This window comes from Streptopelia decaocto (assembly GCF_964273445.1).
Source record: "Streptopelia decaocto genome assembly, chromosome: 3".
NCBI classification, from domain to species: Eukaryota; Metazoa; Chordata; class Aves; order Columbiformes; family Columbidae; genus Streptopelia; species Streptopelia decaocto.
In genome coordinates this window covers 106165189-106180513 of record NC_138656.1, presented here as the reverse complement: position 1 = coordinate 106180513, position 15325 = coordinate 106165189, and the positions used below count along the sequence as shown (strand labels likewise).

At 42.9% G+C, this 15325-nt stretch overlaps 1 protein-coding gene across 8 annotated transcripts in view; it reads right to left on the bottom strand.

Annotated features, from left to right (window-relative positions):
* The window catches only part of LPIN1 (lipin 1), an 85439-nt gene that overhangs the window by 39447 nt on the left and 30667 nt on the right, over nucleotides 1-15325 (bottom strand). Inside the window, exon 1 of one of the 8 annotated variants that reach the window (XM_082047534.1) lies at nucleotides 8062-8270. The exons of 6 other annotated variants lie outside the window; for them this stretch is intronic. The gene's annotated coding sequence lies outside the window, so the exon portion shown is untranslated. Of the gene's footprint in view, nucleotides 1-8061; nucleotides 8271-15325 lie in introns of those variants that run through there. One more of the 8 variants, XM_082047532.1, reaches the window with a different exon arrangement.

Genomic DNA, 15325 nt, shown 5'->3' with positions numbered 1-15325 from the left:
AGGCCTGTGTTGATGGTTGAAGTGGTTGGCTTTATTTCCCATGCTCCTGGAATAATTTAGTATTTAACATTTAGCTTCCCACATCTACACTGTTAATGCACATTCTGTTTGCGCTTCATTAACACACTCAGTCCCCTAAACAGGACAGCATGCATACTTAAGACATACACTTGGAGGGAAGGCAAGGGTGAAATTCCCATTGATGGTGATGAGAACAGAACTGAGCTCAGAGCCCGAGAGACAGTCACAGCACTGAGCTGCTACACACAGCACATCAGCTGCTACAAGAGACTCCTTCAGCTGTGCTCTTCCATAAACAAAGAGATGCAAGTGTGATGCTGTAGAAATAGCTCCAATTCCTAACTGATTTATGTTTAGAAACAATAAACTATTAAAAGAATACAGTAAAAGCATTTCAGTAAAAAAAAAAAAAATCAGAAAGCTAGGAAACGCTATAATTAAGGCTGGTTAATGCATGCATACCTGTTCTAGTTAATTAATGAGCACCTGTGGTATTTTTCCCCAAAAGTCCATCCACACAGGATGGACTGAAGCTTTGCTTTCTTCTCTGTTTCTATTGCAATACATGAACATCAGGACATAGATCATGCTCTGAAGGAAGAATTATTTATGTTCTTTTGGTCTTTATGTTAGTCATCACCACATTGCCTCTGAAAAGCGATGATGCCCTCCCCATCTGACAACTGGGAATCACACAAGGATAAAGATTAAAACTAGTCACTAACTCTGGAAAGCAAACAGACTTTTTTGAAGTATTTAGTATACAAGATGTTAACTAATGAAAGAACACTGTTTGGAGAAGCATTTCTGCACAGCCCTCAATTAAGGCATCTAGGAAATGCCACCTACTGAAAAGTCAACAAACAGAAACTTCATGGCAGAAAGAGCAATTCTATTCAGTTCTCCAGCATTCAACTGGTATATCACTTCTATTATATGTTAAGAACATGCCTTCTTGAATGCAAATCTAGTGGTAAACTTCCATAGGGAACTGCACTTGAAACTCATGCCACACCTTGTGCTGAGTCACAGACCAACAGGCTGGAACAGTCCTCTAGAGGTCACCTGGTCCCAAATTCTGCCCAAAGGAGGGACAACTTGGACCAGGCTGCCCATGACCTTGGTGTCGTTAAGTTCTTAAAGGATGAAGACTTCTCACCCTCCCTCCACTCATGTTCCTATGTTTGCCTCTCCTCACAGTGAAATATTTCTTCTATTTAATCTGAATTTCCCTTGTTGCAACTTGTGCCTGTTGCCTCTTGTCCCATCACTGCGTACCCCTAAGATTCCAGTTCCATTTCCTCTATAACCCTCAACAGGTAACTGAATATCCTGAAGACGGAACAAAAGGAGTTCTACCAGCCTCTCCTTTTAAGTCATAAGCTCTTAGCCTCCTACATATCTTGGTGATCATAACCTGAACTCCTTAAAAGAGCTGGTACCACACAGGCACAGATGTAAGTTCAGAAGTGAGCCCCCAGGGTGACAGATGTAAGCAAACTTTTAAAATTATTCCTCTGCTTTGGAAAATGTTTCCATTTCTACTAGGGATTTTTCTAACCTAAAGCACAGTAAGAAACGCATTTCTTACTGAGTTAGGATTGAATTTAAAGATGGCTACAATTAGACTCAAAATTACATGGTGTAGTTCACCCTAGTTAATGCTTGGTCTGCTGAAGCAACAAAATTTCTAGGTGCAAAATAGCCACAACTTCCTTGGTGGGGAAGGAGTTACTGGGATAGTACATACACCACACTGTTTGGGAGACTTACAGGCAAATAATCCAAATATGAGGACTCACACATCCTCTTCACAAGTTGCACCAGCCAGTCTCCTAAACCTCTAAACCTCTAAATTTTGCAACTATTCTTGTTCACAACAAATCTTAGCTGCATTGTCTGCCCTGTCTTAGGAAACAGAGATTATTTTTATACTTGTGAATTAAAAAAGTTAGACACCATCCTCAAGCTCTGAGGCCAACTGGCACAAACCAGCTTGCTTACATGCAGTGAAAATCTCTTATCCCTTGGAGTGTCACATTCAAACTGTCAGCTGTTGATGGACAGTCCTCTCAAGCTGGGCTGAACCTGGCCTGTGCAACAATATCACTGTGGAATGAAAAGACAGACTGGCAAACTAATCATATAAACCCCACTTCCTCACGAAATCAGACAAAAATGGGTTTATATTTCGAACATAGGGAACAAAAGATGCTGTAATTAAAACAGGGGAGAGTTCAGAAACTGGACTCTGATGGATGTAGACCCTTTAACCTAACTTTTATACACGCCAGCCAAAGCTGAGATAGTTTGGAGTCAGGTTTTTAATTTTATACTCTGAACCTAAAGTCAGTCCATACTATGTCAGTACTCCCGGAAACCAGCATTCCTCAAACCCCAGAGAGACTGCGTGTGGTTTTGGACCATTTCTTTACTCTGGCCACTCCTGGAAGTCTTTCACTTACTAACCAGGCAGCAGCAACTTCGGCAGCAAAGCTAAACCCCCAGAGCCTGCCTGTCAATTATGTTGAATTTAGTAAAACTCCTGTCATACCATGCTAGTGGACATAGCATAGAATATTTTTTTGCTGCTGGGAACAATCAGAATCCTTTTGATCTAAGCTTACAGCAAGTGAGAACAGCCTGTACTGCATCTGCCAGTATATTCAAACGTCTTGAGTCTTGTTTTTTTTGGCAGGAGACACTCCACAACCTCTACACTATGTATCTATTATGAAATTTAAAGTATTTTCTAGTATTATTTTTAATGTCAATTTAACTAGTGTCACCTGCCAGGAGGCTCAGAAAATTTCCAGATCTTTTGAGTTAAAGACAGCAGTCATTTTTCAGAATTGATCGTCTTGTGGAAAAAAATGTGAAAAATAATAGCTAGGTGTTACCTTATTACTGAACTGATTTATTACCTTACCAAAGACTGACCTAATAAAGATAATTCTTTAAAGTACCGCTCTGTTGGATGCCATGGTAAGATCAAATGCACTGTCATCTCCATAATCCACTTCTTTCACACAGGTACAGGAGACTATGTCTTAATTTCACTGAAAAAGCTAGTAACTGCACCCTTTGTGGCCTGTTTTTTACAAGCCAGGTCTTCCCCACAACATTTCACCTTTCTTTACCATATTTTGTAAAATAAAATACTGAAAGTCATAGGAACTAAAGGCCTTTTTTTCCTTTTGCAAGTCTCAGCGTCTCTTCAGGCACCACAATGCAAAGTTTAACAGGTTAGATATTTGCACGTGTTAAAATTACTTAGGGATACAAGTGCCATTCAACATGCTCTAAAGATGTACAGTTTTTTGGAAAAAAAAAAAAAGGACCATGATTTAGGTAGCATGCTGGCATGCTGTAAGGGTAATTAAAAACTGAAACACACTTCCCTTGGAACATATGAAATCTCCAGTACAGAAAATTTTGAAAAGCAGGACAAACATCTGTTGGGACTGATTTAGGAACAGGCAATTGTAATCTTTGGAACAGAAATTGTCACTGTGCCTGTGTCCAAAGCAGTAAACTAAACCATATCACATCACAGACCCGACCATTACATCTATACTGAATCTATTTCAATTACAAAATGTGCTTCTGGCACAATTTAGGCACAGGCCAAAAATCACACTCCCAAGGATTCCTGGACAGAGCTGGTAAGATGAACTGGGGACAACCCCCATAGCCAGTTTAGAAGTAGCCATCTTCTTTTAAAGGTTTATAGAACAGATGTGAGCAGATGGTGCTAGCTGGTCTGGCTGCCAAAAATGGACTTTGGCAGCATTTCATTCACTAGCACAGATGTAGCATTTAGGTCCCTTCCAGCCCCTTTTCTAGAGTTCTACAGTTATTGACTGTGCACTCAATTTGTAGGCCATGAGAGCAATGGTAAGCATAACACAAACCAAATGCTTAGCAAAAAGAAAATGCATACAGATACATCTTTCAGTTAGGCCTCTAACACCCGATGTTATGATGAGACCCCTGTCTGTGATGGAAGTGACAGGCATAAGCACAGAACAAACCAACTTTCCTAAGAACTTCTCCATACAACTTGCAAAATGGTAAAAGGGAGCCAAAAACTGATGGGCCAGTGTTCAGTTAAAATAAATCACTGCAGCTCTGCTGCTGACACTGGAGCTACAACAATTTTACAAACCTGATCCATCTGGTTCCCTGATCTGCCCTTGTCTTATGTTTTGAAGACGTAAAGCTTGAGGGAGACTGGATTATATTTGAGAATCAGGCTGTGGCCCCTTCAAGACAATTATTCCTCATTTACAAAAAAGTAAACTACAATATTTCAAAGACTCCTAGGTAAGTGCTTACTCTTTTACTATGTATCACACATTTGTTTTCTTGACTCTGAAGCAATCAGTTTTGTTTACAGTATTGAACACCAACTCCCTCTACAGCAATTAATGGAATTCTGCTATTGACATATTCTTTACCATGCAAAACAGTATCAGAGGTTATGTTCTAAAAAAGATATACGATAAAAACCTAAGAGAGAGAAGGAAATATTTCAGATAAAGATTCCCTAGATGGACTCCTTCAAAATTAAGCTTAGCCGTTCATGTCTGTACCACAACCACACTAGCAATGATTCCTTAACTACAACAGCTTATAATAAGTATAATTCTATTACTTTCTAAGAAGGTACTTCTGTTTATTAGTAAACAGTCAATACATTATAAAGCTGCTAATCCTGTGTGACCATCACATTCAAAGTCCTTAATATTTTAACTAATTTCAGGTTGGAAACTGAAAATCAGCAATAACTTTCTAAATATTTTTTCTTAACTATTTATTAGCTCCTACATCAATTCAACCCAGAGTCTCTACCATGAATTCCCATCCCACTTTTTTGGTGTAAATTCCCAGCCAGAAGTTGTGCATTTCTCAAAGGAAAATCAGAGCCTGGATTTACTTTCTCTAGAGGAGCAGTGAAGGCACTGCACAGGACTTTAGGAGACCTCAGTTTAGGTCCCTGCTTTGCCACACACTCTTGAGCAAGTTGCTAAGGCTTACCTCTTAGAGAGTCTCTCAAGCAGGGTCTCTCAGTGTGGCTGTCTCTCAACCACAGCATGCCAAGCTCATCCAAGTGAAACATAGACAAGCACTCTCCCTTGGGCATTTATTTTTTACCCTGGGAAGGGAAACCTGGACATATGAGCTGGAAGGGAGCCGTAAGCAGCCATGGCCCTGATTTGTACAAGTTTTTGAGGGAGAACTCCAGAGCATTCTGCTGAGCAGCGTGATTCTGGTTGTTCTGTAAACAGGAGGGTAAACTCCGTCCAAACCTGATTATGTGCACATTTTTTCCAGACCTCCTCACAGGGACAGCAGCATGGGACAGACCACAGTCCTGCAGGTGATTTGACAATACCTCTCATCAGTCAGCAAACAGGTGCAATTCACTTGTACATCCCAAATCAGAAAGCAAAATGCAGCATGTGGCTGCCTCTATACCAGTGTAAGAGCATTTTGATTCCTGACAGCCAAATCTCCAGAAATATTTTCGGGTTGGGATTATCCTCAGCTTAATTCTATTAGGAACTATTTGACTCCTATTCCAATTTATCCAAGGTGCCAAAAACTTTGACCTCTTATAATGGCCAGAGAGTCAAATGGATCAAATGTCAAACTTATCTGTCGAGCTTCCAGTCTCTCCCAGAACCCACTCTCTCACACTCACTCACAGATACATACTCTGACTACGAGATGACAATTCACTTGGTATTGCACTGCCTTTTGAATATCTGAAATATTACTTGGTTCAATACTTCACAAAGTCTCTGTAAAGGACAGAATATTTTCTTCAGAGCGGCTAAAATAAAAAATTCAAATTGAAGACCTGCCTGTAACGAATCCTCAGGTTCAAAGGGAGGACTGTCCTGTAGTCCCACAGTCAGGGCATTGGACTTGCACACAGCGGTCCAAGAGAACTATTTCATGGCCAGTTCAAGTGTACAACCATGGTCCCCACACCAGCCTCCCAATCATGTATTCCCAGTTCTCTCAAATCTTGCCCTTGTGTCAGCACTGAAAACTAACATCACTAAAGCCATACAAAAATAATTACCAACTGGATCAATGAGATGACATGACTCACTGCACACCCATACAAGTGCTTGCCTCAACTAAAAAGGGAGAAGCTAAGAAAGAGTCAGTGGTTGGCAGTACCAAAGACACCTCTGTTGGCATTTCAGGCAATTTTGAAATCACCTCTCAAGATTCATCTCCTCCTTTCACTGGGATCTCCTGGGAGACCTTCCACACTTCCCTCCATCTTCCTGTGTTTCAGCTTCCCAACTGTCCAGGGCTTCCCTCCTCATGGAGACACTTGGAGGGAACACACACAAAGGCTGACACCCCTTTGGATTGACTCTGCATAAACAGGATCAAACTTTACAACAAATTTAAAAATATAAACTGACGCCTGAAACTGAGAACTTCTGAAATAACTGTGCTGCCCTGTGCTACTGTCCTGATGTCAGAGGAGGAACATAAATCAGCATGGAATCACAGCAGTACCTCTATGCTGATACCTCAGGTGACTTGGCATCCTTTCTTTCAGTGGAATTGGAAAATAAATTGTTTGTCAGACTACAACTTTACATTTTCTGCATTTTCAGAGTTTAAAGTAAGCTCTTACTGCATTCCAACTGTTTCTGATAGTTGCTGAGTGTATGTATCTGTGTTCATAAACAAATGTGTGCACCTGCACATCCTCAGGTATGGAAAAGGGTTAAAGACTAAAATTTGCCCAACTCCCTTGCAAACAACCATGCTGAGTCAGGTAAGTAGATATCATCAGGTATTCTATATTCCACATTAGTGAATTTCAGCTATCAGAAAAGCAGAAAGTATCTAAAACCATTAGAAGCTACTTTCATGGCTTTATGCCTAACATCATAACATAATTGAGTCTTCCCTATCTTATCTCCTTCACTGTCTCCGCACTTTTTCTCCAGTTCTCTTAATGGAATTAGACTCATTTTACTGTAACAGGCCCATATCCACCTGACTTCTAACTGGGTAGGCTTGCTGACAGCAAAACCGTATTTACGTACACTAAACATATGTCAGTATTTGTTTTCCTAAGACAGCAGAGACACAGAAAAAGCCAGCCAGAAAATAAAATAAACAAACCACTCCAAAACGCCCTCCAGACTGTGGACCAAATCAGAGGTCAATAGATCTATTGAGGTTGATGACTTTACACATGAAAGGAAAAATTATCTGCTGGTTAGTCTGCAATATCTGTGCTGAGACCCTGTTATTAGTACTGGCCTGTACATAATTCCTCTTTTTGACAGAGATAACAACAACACTGAACAGTTTTGTCTCCAACCCTCTCTCCACAAGATACATTCTCTTCATCTTCCTGAAGGTAGATGAGATACACTGATCAGTAGAAAAATTAATACTGTTCGAGGGTGAGGGAATCACATAAGAGAAAACAAAAATTAAGTTTAGTTTCATATGCAGCAACTGCACTACTGCCAGCCAGGCTCAGCTGTGGCATTAAATCCCTCTTAAATACCGCTTTCATTATTCCATCTCAGGGCACTAATGCAGCGATTTGCATCAGCAGTTGCCAGCCAAAGGGAGGCAAAATATCACCTCTAACGTAAAAAGCAAAGCAGCGCATAGAGGGCCATCGGACTGCACAAGCTCACACACCTCGGCACGGGCAGGGACCCCAAACTGACACCCCCCCCCCCAGCTGCCCAGCGCTGGGTGCCTCGCTCTGAAGATAAACCAGGAAAGCATCACCCCGTGCACAAAGCCCTGCCAACCCCAGACGAACACAGCAGCTCCGCTGCTCGCTGTCCCTCCCCAAAGCCAGACTCCCCGCCAGGGAAACAGCAGGTGCTGCGGAGCCCCGCCGGGACCAGCGGGATGCCCAGGCCCGAGGGACCCGCTGCCTCCCGCAGCCTACCCCGGCCAGCTCAGCGCCGGGGAGCAGCGCTCCCCTTCCTCCTCCGCCTTCTCCTCCTCCCCGCCACAAGCCGCGGCACCCACCTCCGCCGCCCGCCGCCTCGCCCCGGCTCCGCTCACCGCCAGCGCCTTTGTGCGCGCCGCCCGCAGCGGCGACAGGCACAGGACCCGCCCCGGAGGATGGACCGCAGCGCACGGGGAGGGCGGGCGGGGAGGGTGCTCAGCGGCGGCACTGAAGTGGTCCTCGCCTGACCCGCCTCCCGCCAGGCACGGCGGCAGCGAGCGGCACCGCGGGCTGTGCGGAGCGCCCCCGGGGGCGGGCCGGCCCCCGCCTACCGACCGCCGGGGCGGGGGGGCGGGCAGCGCCACCGCCCCCAGCACCGCGGGGCCGACAGCCGGTGGTGGCGTAACGGCCCCGGGGTAGGAGACGGTTGGGCCCTGCAGCGCTGAGTCAGCGCGGGGGGCGGTGCGCGGGCGGGGGCGGGCGGCTCCGTCCCTCACGCCACCGCGGGGCCGGTCACGGGCCGTCCCGCAGGCCGCTGCCGTGCCTTGTCCCGCGGGGAGCTTCGGCTGCTCGGGTGGTACTTCTGTTGGTGTATTTAAACCAATACTTCAAGCTTGAAATGATAATCACAGACGTACCTTCTCTTCTCCCAGCTCCTTTCAGTTGATGTCAAAAACATTTAACAGAGGCATCTTTTTTCAGATTTATAGGTAGGAAAACCAGGAAGCAGAAAAGGGGATTGTCCTGTCCAGGCTGCTAAGCAGGTCCTTGAAAGGCTAGGGTTGAAGCCAGGGATCCCAAAGTAATGGGCCACAGGGGAAACATCTTTCAGTATCATATATGCTTTATCACTGTAAAGAAATGTGATGAAATACAGTTTTTCCACCAGATAGTGGGTCTCTTGCATTAAAATAATATTGTAATCTCCTTTTACACTAAGTGCCTTACACAACTAAACAGGGAAGTGGATGTCTGTTAGAAAAATTAACCAATAGAGAAGTCTTCCAGCCTTTTTCGCCTCTGTTTACAGAAAAGGCCAATGCTAAGTCCAAAACAAATGAGCAGGAAGCAGAGTAATGTGGAAAAAAAGAGGACAAAGAATATGCACAATTAAAAAAGGATCAAAGTTCATTAGTTGAAGATGATCCTGCTAATTTTAGGCTTGAAAACAAGTTTTTCAGAGCTGGATTTAGTGCATTTGCATGTTCTAGTCCCCAAAATGCACATGCAGCTGGAGCCTGCGAAGGATTTCTTGCTGAGTAATCAGCACTTAAGCCTTCAGCTTTCTGTTACCTTTCCAGTTACACTGTAGAACAATCTCAATGCAATCTCCTCTAAGTCCTCACCCAATTAAAACCCTTCCTACTGTTTTCCTCTGACATGTTTCCTCCCGTAGTTCCACTAACTCTGTCTCCACGTTGGCTGGTCTTTGCGCAGCTCTCAGCTAAGACAGAACGGCTGGGTGACAAGACCTGGTTGCACGCTCACAGGCTCGAATCCCTACCTTGTGTTCTCCTCCGTTCCCCGTTATGCAACTACACTAAGGAGTTCACCTCCGTTTTAGAGCACAAAAGTCAGTGAAGACAGTTTCTGCCCAGAGACGACAAAGGTGTTTACTTAATCCCAAAGAGAAAACAATATACAACTGAGCCCAGAAATCCCTGGAGCGTTGTTTCCCAGGCATATCGTATCTAAGCCCTTGTCAGTGGGCAGTCAGTCATTCCGGGCAGAGATGTGTTGGTAAATAATGCCATTCCTGACAGAAATGCAAGAAGCTGTGTCTGTGCTGACTGTGGATCCTGGCCAGTGCTCTGCCCACCATGTTTGTATGGAACACAATCCTGAATTGTGCTATTTCTGAGGGGGTGGTATCCTCCAGCCATCACTGTCGAAGACTGCTCTAACATACTGTTTCACTATGGTGTTTCACTACTACACTAAAGTTGAAAACATGATTGTAATATATTGAATCAAAAACACTGTCTTTCCACAGCCTCAACAACACCCACCCTTCTCTGCTTCTTTCAGAAATCCAGAAGCTGGAGCCTCAGCTTTGGGAAGTACTGTATTGTTTTTAGTTATTTATCATGTCCAACAATCTGCTGCTTAATGTAAAATAACCCACAGAATAATGCTTCACATTTTTGATGGTTCCATGTGCAAGGTCATGTTTTCTCTTCCTCCAGAGCGGTGTAAATATAGCCATGACACAAGACGCTGTGGAAAGTGCTGAATGCTTGCACAGCACAAGTGAGCTTCTGTTAACAGCAGGGCACCATCTTTGCCCTTCTGTGCTTTTGCACTCTGTTCTTACTGATGGTGTGACCACAGTGCAGGGCAGTTTTCCTCATATTACTTGTCTGGAACAACCTCTGCCAAATGATTCTGAAATCCTTACTTGTCTTGTGCTGCACTTCACTCATAACTATTCTCACCAGTTCCATCTATCTAGAGGACCAAGCACTAGTAGATAGTCTTCCGTACCATCCAAGCCTTAGCATGATCATGGCTGTGGTTTTGGCTCAGCCCAGTGCAGAGTTTGGGGGACAATATGGTCAGGGACAGTTCCTAAGAATAATCTGGAGTTACCCACAAAACTAGATGGCTGAGGGAGTTCAGGCAGGAGGCAATGCTTTGCCACTGCAAGAGAACAGTCCCTGGCGGTGTCACTTCCAAAACGGGAATGATAAAGTTCTGAACTATTACCATTTTGTTCCAGTAACATTTCCCCCTTGACAGGTTTATTTCTGGAGGCATTGTGTTGGGCAACACAAGCTCTTTTCCTGAGGTTTGTGTTAAAACCTTACACAAACTTCCAAAGAACCTGCTAATGGAAGTTTTTTTCTTTCCACTCATTTGCTGGTCTGTTCATACCTGTCCATTGTTACCTGACTCTTGATTCCTGTCGCAAAGAGCTTATAGTTTACATATTCACTCTGTGTTTGTATGGTTCTGGCAGAGTGGAATTCTAGCCTATTATCTGGCTCATAGTTACCATGAAAATACAAGTAAGAAGGAAGTTGAGCTGTGTTGTCTTCTCTAAATTAATAAAACTGAGTTTAAAAAAAAAAAAGTCTACAAGCACAGAAGAGTTTCATAAAACTCAAGAACAGATTCCTAGAGAGCAGTGCCTGCGTACATGCAGGGGGGGTAATAATAAAAAGGCCTTCAGTTCTGACTTGGGACACCAGATTTTCCCAGCAAGAGAGCAAAATAACCACTCAAAGCAAAAAGTTCATTATTTAATGCACTATCAGTATCATGTGGCATTTCTCCCACTAAAACTGGAGTTCACATTCGGGCACATAGTACCTGGGTTATGAATGACCTCAATTGTTAATGCATGCACACCATGCATGTAAAAATGATTCAATAAATAGAAGAGTTGACCTTTTAGTTTTTAATTTATAATGAACTCATAAGCAAAGATGACTCTGGAGTCTCGTGCTGACGTTCTGTATATTAGTATCAAACTCGGAGTAGCTCAGGCAATATAAAGTAAGAGTTGATCTAGTTTTATTCCAGTGTAAGCATCAGGAAGTAGTTGGACTTTGATTCTGTAATTGCCTAATTAGATGTCCCACCATCTTAACAAAGGAATAGTTCTCCTAAAGTAAGTAGATATTTTTGTACAATACCTACAGTACCTGTGATAATCTACTGAATTCTCTGTCTGGTTCACATTATTTTTTCCCTTTCTTTTTGGTTTCCCTTCAAGTCCAATTATCTAGTACTTCATTTTGGCCTTCCTTTGAAGGCACAGTAGTGCTGGTTATTGTAGCATGTAAAACCTGACATTTAATCTGCCTCTTAGTGCTTGATTTATCTGAGAGCTTTAAAAAAATAAAATGTAAGTAGATGTTAATTAGTTGCAGAGATTTCTAAAATGTTTGGCCCCCTTGACTTTAATTCTTTGCCAGTTTTGTCTGTCCTGCTGATTTTGCTTTGTCTCTTTTCCTGGGATCAACTGTTCCTGCAGTTTCAGTATCAGATGCTTGAGGATCTGAGTAGTAAAAACTCTGAAAAGAGAAAGAATGCCATCCTTGTCCAACATAATCCATACAGGCCAGACCTTATTCCACATGAAACCATCTTGCTTTCGGCAGCATGTTCAATCTGTCACATTTAGGCAGATGCTTCTGGTCTGCACCAGCCGTCAAGTCTGTCCCACCTGAGCTCTGTGCACTTTGCCGGCTGCAGCTTTTGGGTTTTGCTTTCCATGTGGTCACAGTTCCCAAGTATTGCAATTGTCTGCTGATAGTCGCACATGCTAGCCAATACACTGCTGACATCATTTCATATCTTCCTTCTTTGGCCTCACTTTTCAGAGGTGAGATGATGACATCATCCTCAGAAGGACTGCGATGTCATCAGAACTACTATAAAGTTTAAGTCATCAATGAGGCAGAGTGGTGACAGGTGAAAAGGGAAACTGAGAGGATTGTTTTGTCAAATGATCAAATGTGGGATTGTAACATTCCAGGAACTATTGCAGCTGAATTGCGAGGCAGGGCAGGAGGCACTGGTCACGTACCAAAATGCTCATCTGTGACGACAACACGCTTATCAGCTCTAGTGCCGTCAGGGCTTGCGTTGCATAACCAAACTTGATTTTGAACCAAGTACTTTTCGACTTAGTTTTGTGACACATACACTGTTCCCACACACACGCACTGAAAATACAGTCCCAAAAAGGGGATCTGTAGCCAATGACCTTCCAGACAAGTTGTTTTTCCTTCTCAGAATATAACAAGTCTTGATGATGAAAGTTCTCAAAAGAGGCTTTCTTTTCCTCTAGATCCACATGCAGCCTTGCAAAACCATGAAAACCTCAGTGCTTCCTTTATATCCTAGCAGCTCTTTCCACAGTCAAAACTCAGTTCTCTGCTACAAAATACTTGGCTACTGAGAAACAGAGGCATCTATTGACTCCTATGATCCAAACATTGCCAAAGAAAAAGAGTGTAGGAATATTTGAATTAGGATATTTAAGTTAGGATATTTAAATTAGGCTACGTATATCAACCCTGCCAGAGGTCCACTTGTACCAGTCCAATCTCATTAGAAAGTAATTTAGCTCCCAGTCTGTTAATAAACCAAGCTTGAGCTCTCTAAATATAATCTAAGAAAGCTTTGAAAATCTTGAGCCCTGATAAAGCAAAGCAATCACAATGTCTGAGATTAAGGATGTAACAGTGAAATCATCATGTTCTTTCTTCAGCCAAAGCCCAGAATTCCTGCATAGGCATGTTCAAACACAGGCCTGTACTCTGCTCAGGCAAAATACATATTGATGTTTAAATGTGCACACATAAAATAAATAAGAGATTGTATACAACTCAACGGAAAATCCCTCTGTCCTGTTTTGGACTAGCTTTTCATCAGTCCAGTAAGTCTATGCATGACTGGCAAAGCTTTTGCCCAGAATACTGTTTTCAAAGCACAGCAAATCGAAAGCAAGATGATTGGTATTATTTGTTTAGAACAAAATAGTACAAAACGCGCTTTGAGAACTTCAAACAAAGCTGCTCCACTTCCCAGGGTATAATCTTTACTAGTCCTGCATCTTTTGCAAACTAAAATAAAAATCTTAATCCTCAAGAGAAAAATATGTTTGGAAACCAGCTCCTTCTGTTGGGAAGATTGTTGCTCCCTTCTCAGCCTCATGTCTGCAATTTCTACATCAGACTGCCTACCAATATTGAATTATCCTCGCAAACAGGTTCTGAAAGTTATTGCTTGGGGTTGTGGAGTAACACATCTTTATTAGTTTACTGCACTGTTACCTCCTTCCTATGCAGACTAGTCCCTCTTTCCTGTAGCTGGCCAAGATGTAATAGCAATAGCCAACTTCAGATAATAAGATAAAGAAATATTTTGTATAAAGATTTTTCTTATGGTAGGCTAGGCACTAAGTGCTAATAGAGCTCAGTGTGCACTGACAGAAAGTTTCTAAAATCAGTTTTATAATGAAAGTAACAATATCTGGTGTCTCTCACCGTGACAGAAAAATTCATTACCTCTGTGCAGACCAGGGTATAAAAGTCGTTGCTCTGTGTGTGGCTCCTGGTGAATGAAGGGACACTCTGTCCCTTGCTTGTGGTTATGGGAAGCAGGTTTACTTGGCTTTGGAGACAGAAAATTCTGTACTGTCTCAGGTACTGTTATTAGTTCATGCTGTCATATAAACTGGCTGAAAAAGGTTCAGTGTCTCCTCAAGAAAGAGGCGGATGGAGGATTGTGAGGAGAGGCAAACCCTGGCTGCTTTCTCCTGCGCCAGTGAACTGATGGGAGAGGCCTCTGCAAGTTTTGCCCTAAGTTTCCCCTTTTTTTTCCTAAAAAAAGTGAGATAATCCAAACCCTTGCAACTAATTTTTTTTTTTTTCTCTCACTAAGACTCAACTTTCTTGAATATTTGAAGTGGTAGAATGTAACCAAATTAGGGTATTTTTTTAAACAACTGTTTAAAAGAGCACTTTTCAGCTGTTCCCAGTTCAGCCTGTGCAGCAGGTGTGGATCCTGCCTGAAGGGCAGCGCTTTGCCTCTGCCAGGCTTTAGTCACAGCCAGGCAGGTGCAGGGGAGCAGGTCTGGTCAAGAGCTTCGGCACACAGGTCTTTCCACATTGTCTTCTCGTTCCTTCTCATGCACTGAGCAGTGAGGACACAACCTGGCAGCACAGATTTCAGATTTCTGTGATCTTTAGCCTCTTAGACCCAGGTGATTTGGGGGGAGAAGTGAGATATTGTTTTGGGATAACCAGTCTTAGAGGCATCTCATTTCCAGTTCTTGGAGATTTTAGTGATTACAGTTTATGCCAAAGACTGCTTGTTCTGTATTTAAAGTATATCCTTTGAATGCTTGTGATAATTTCTTCAGGCAAAATTTGAGCTGTATGGAGCAATGATAATGTTTAAAAATGCACTTGGCTTAAGCAGTCTTTTCAGTCTTGCTTGCTGTCTGACCTGACTTAGTCTTACTGCTTCCAGAATTATATGTTCTCATAAATACATTGTTACTGGTAAAGATCATAGTATCATAGAATCATAGAATGGTTCAGGTTGGAAGGGACCTTGAAGACCATCTAGTTCAAACCCCCCTGCCTTGGGCAGGAACCCCTTCCACTAGACCAGGTTGCTCAAAGCCCCATCCAGCCTGGCCTTGAACACTTCCAGGGATGGAGCATCCACAGCTTCTCTGGGCAGCCTGTTCCAGTGCCTCACCACCCTTGTGGTGAAGAATTTCTTCCTTACATCTAACCTAAACCTCTTTCAGGTTAAAGCCATTACCCCTTGTCCTATGTAGAAAGTCCCACTCCAGCTTTCTTGTATGTCCACTTTAGGTAC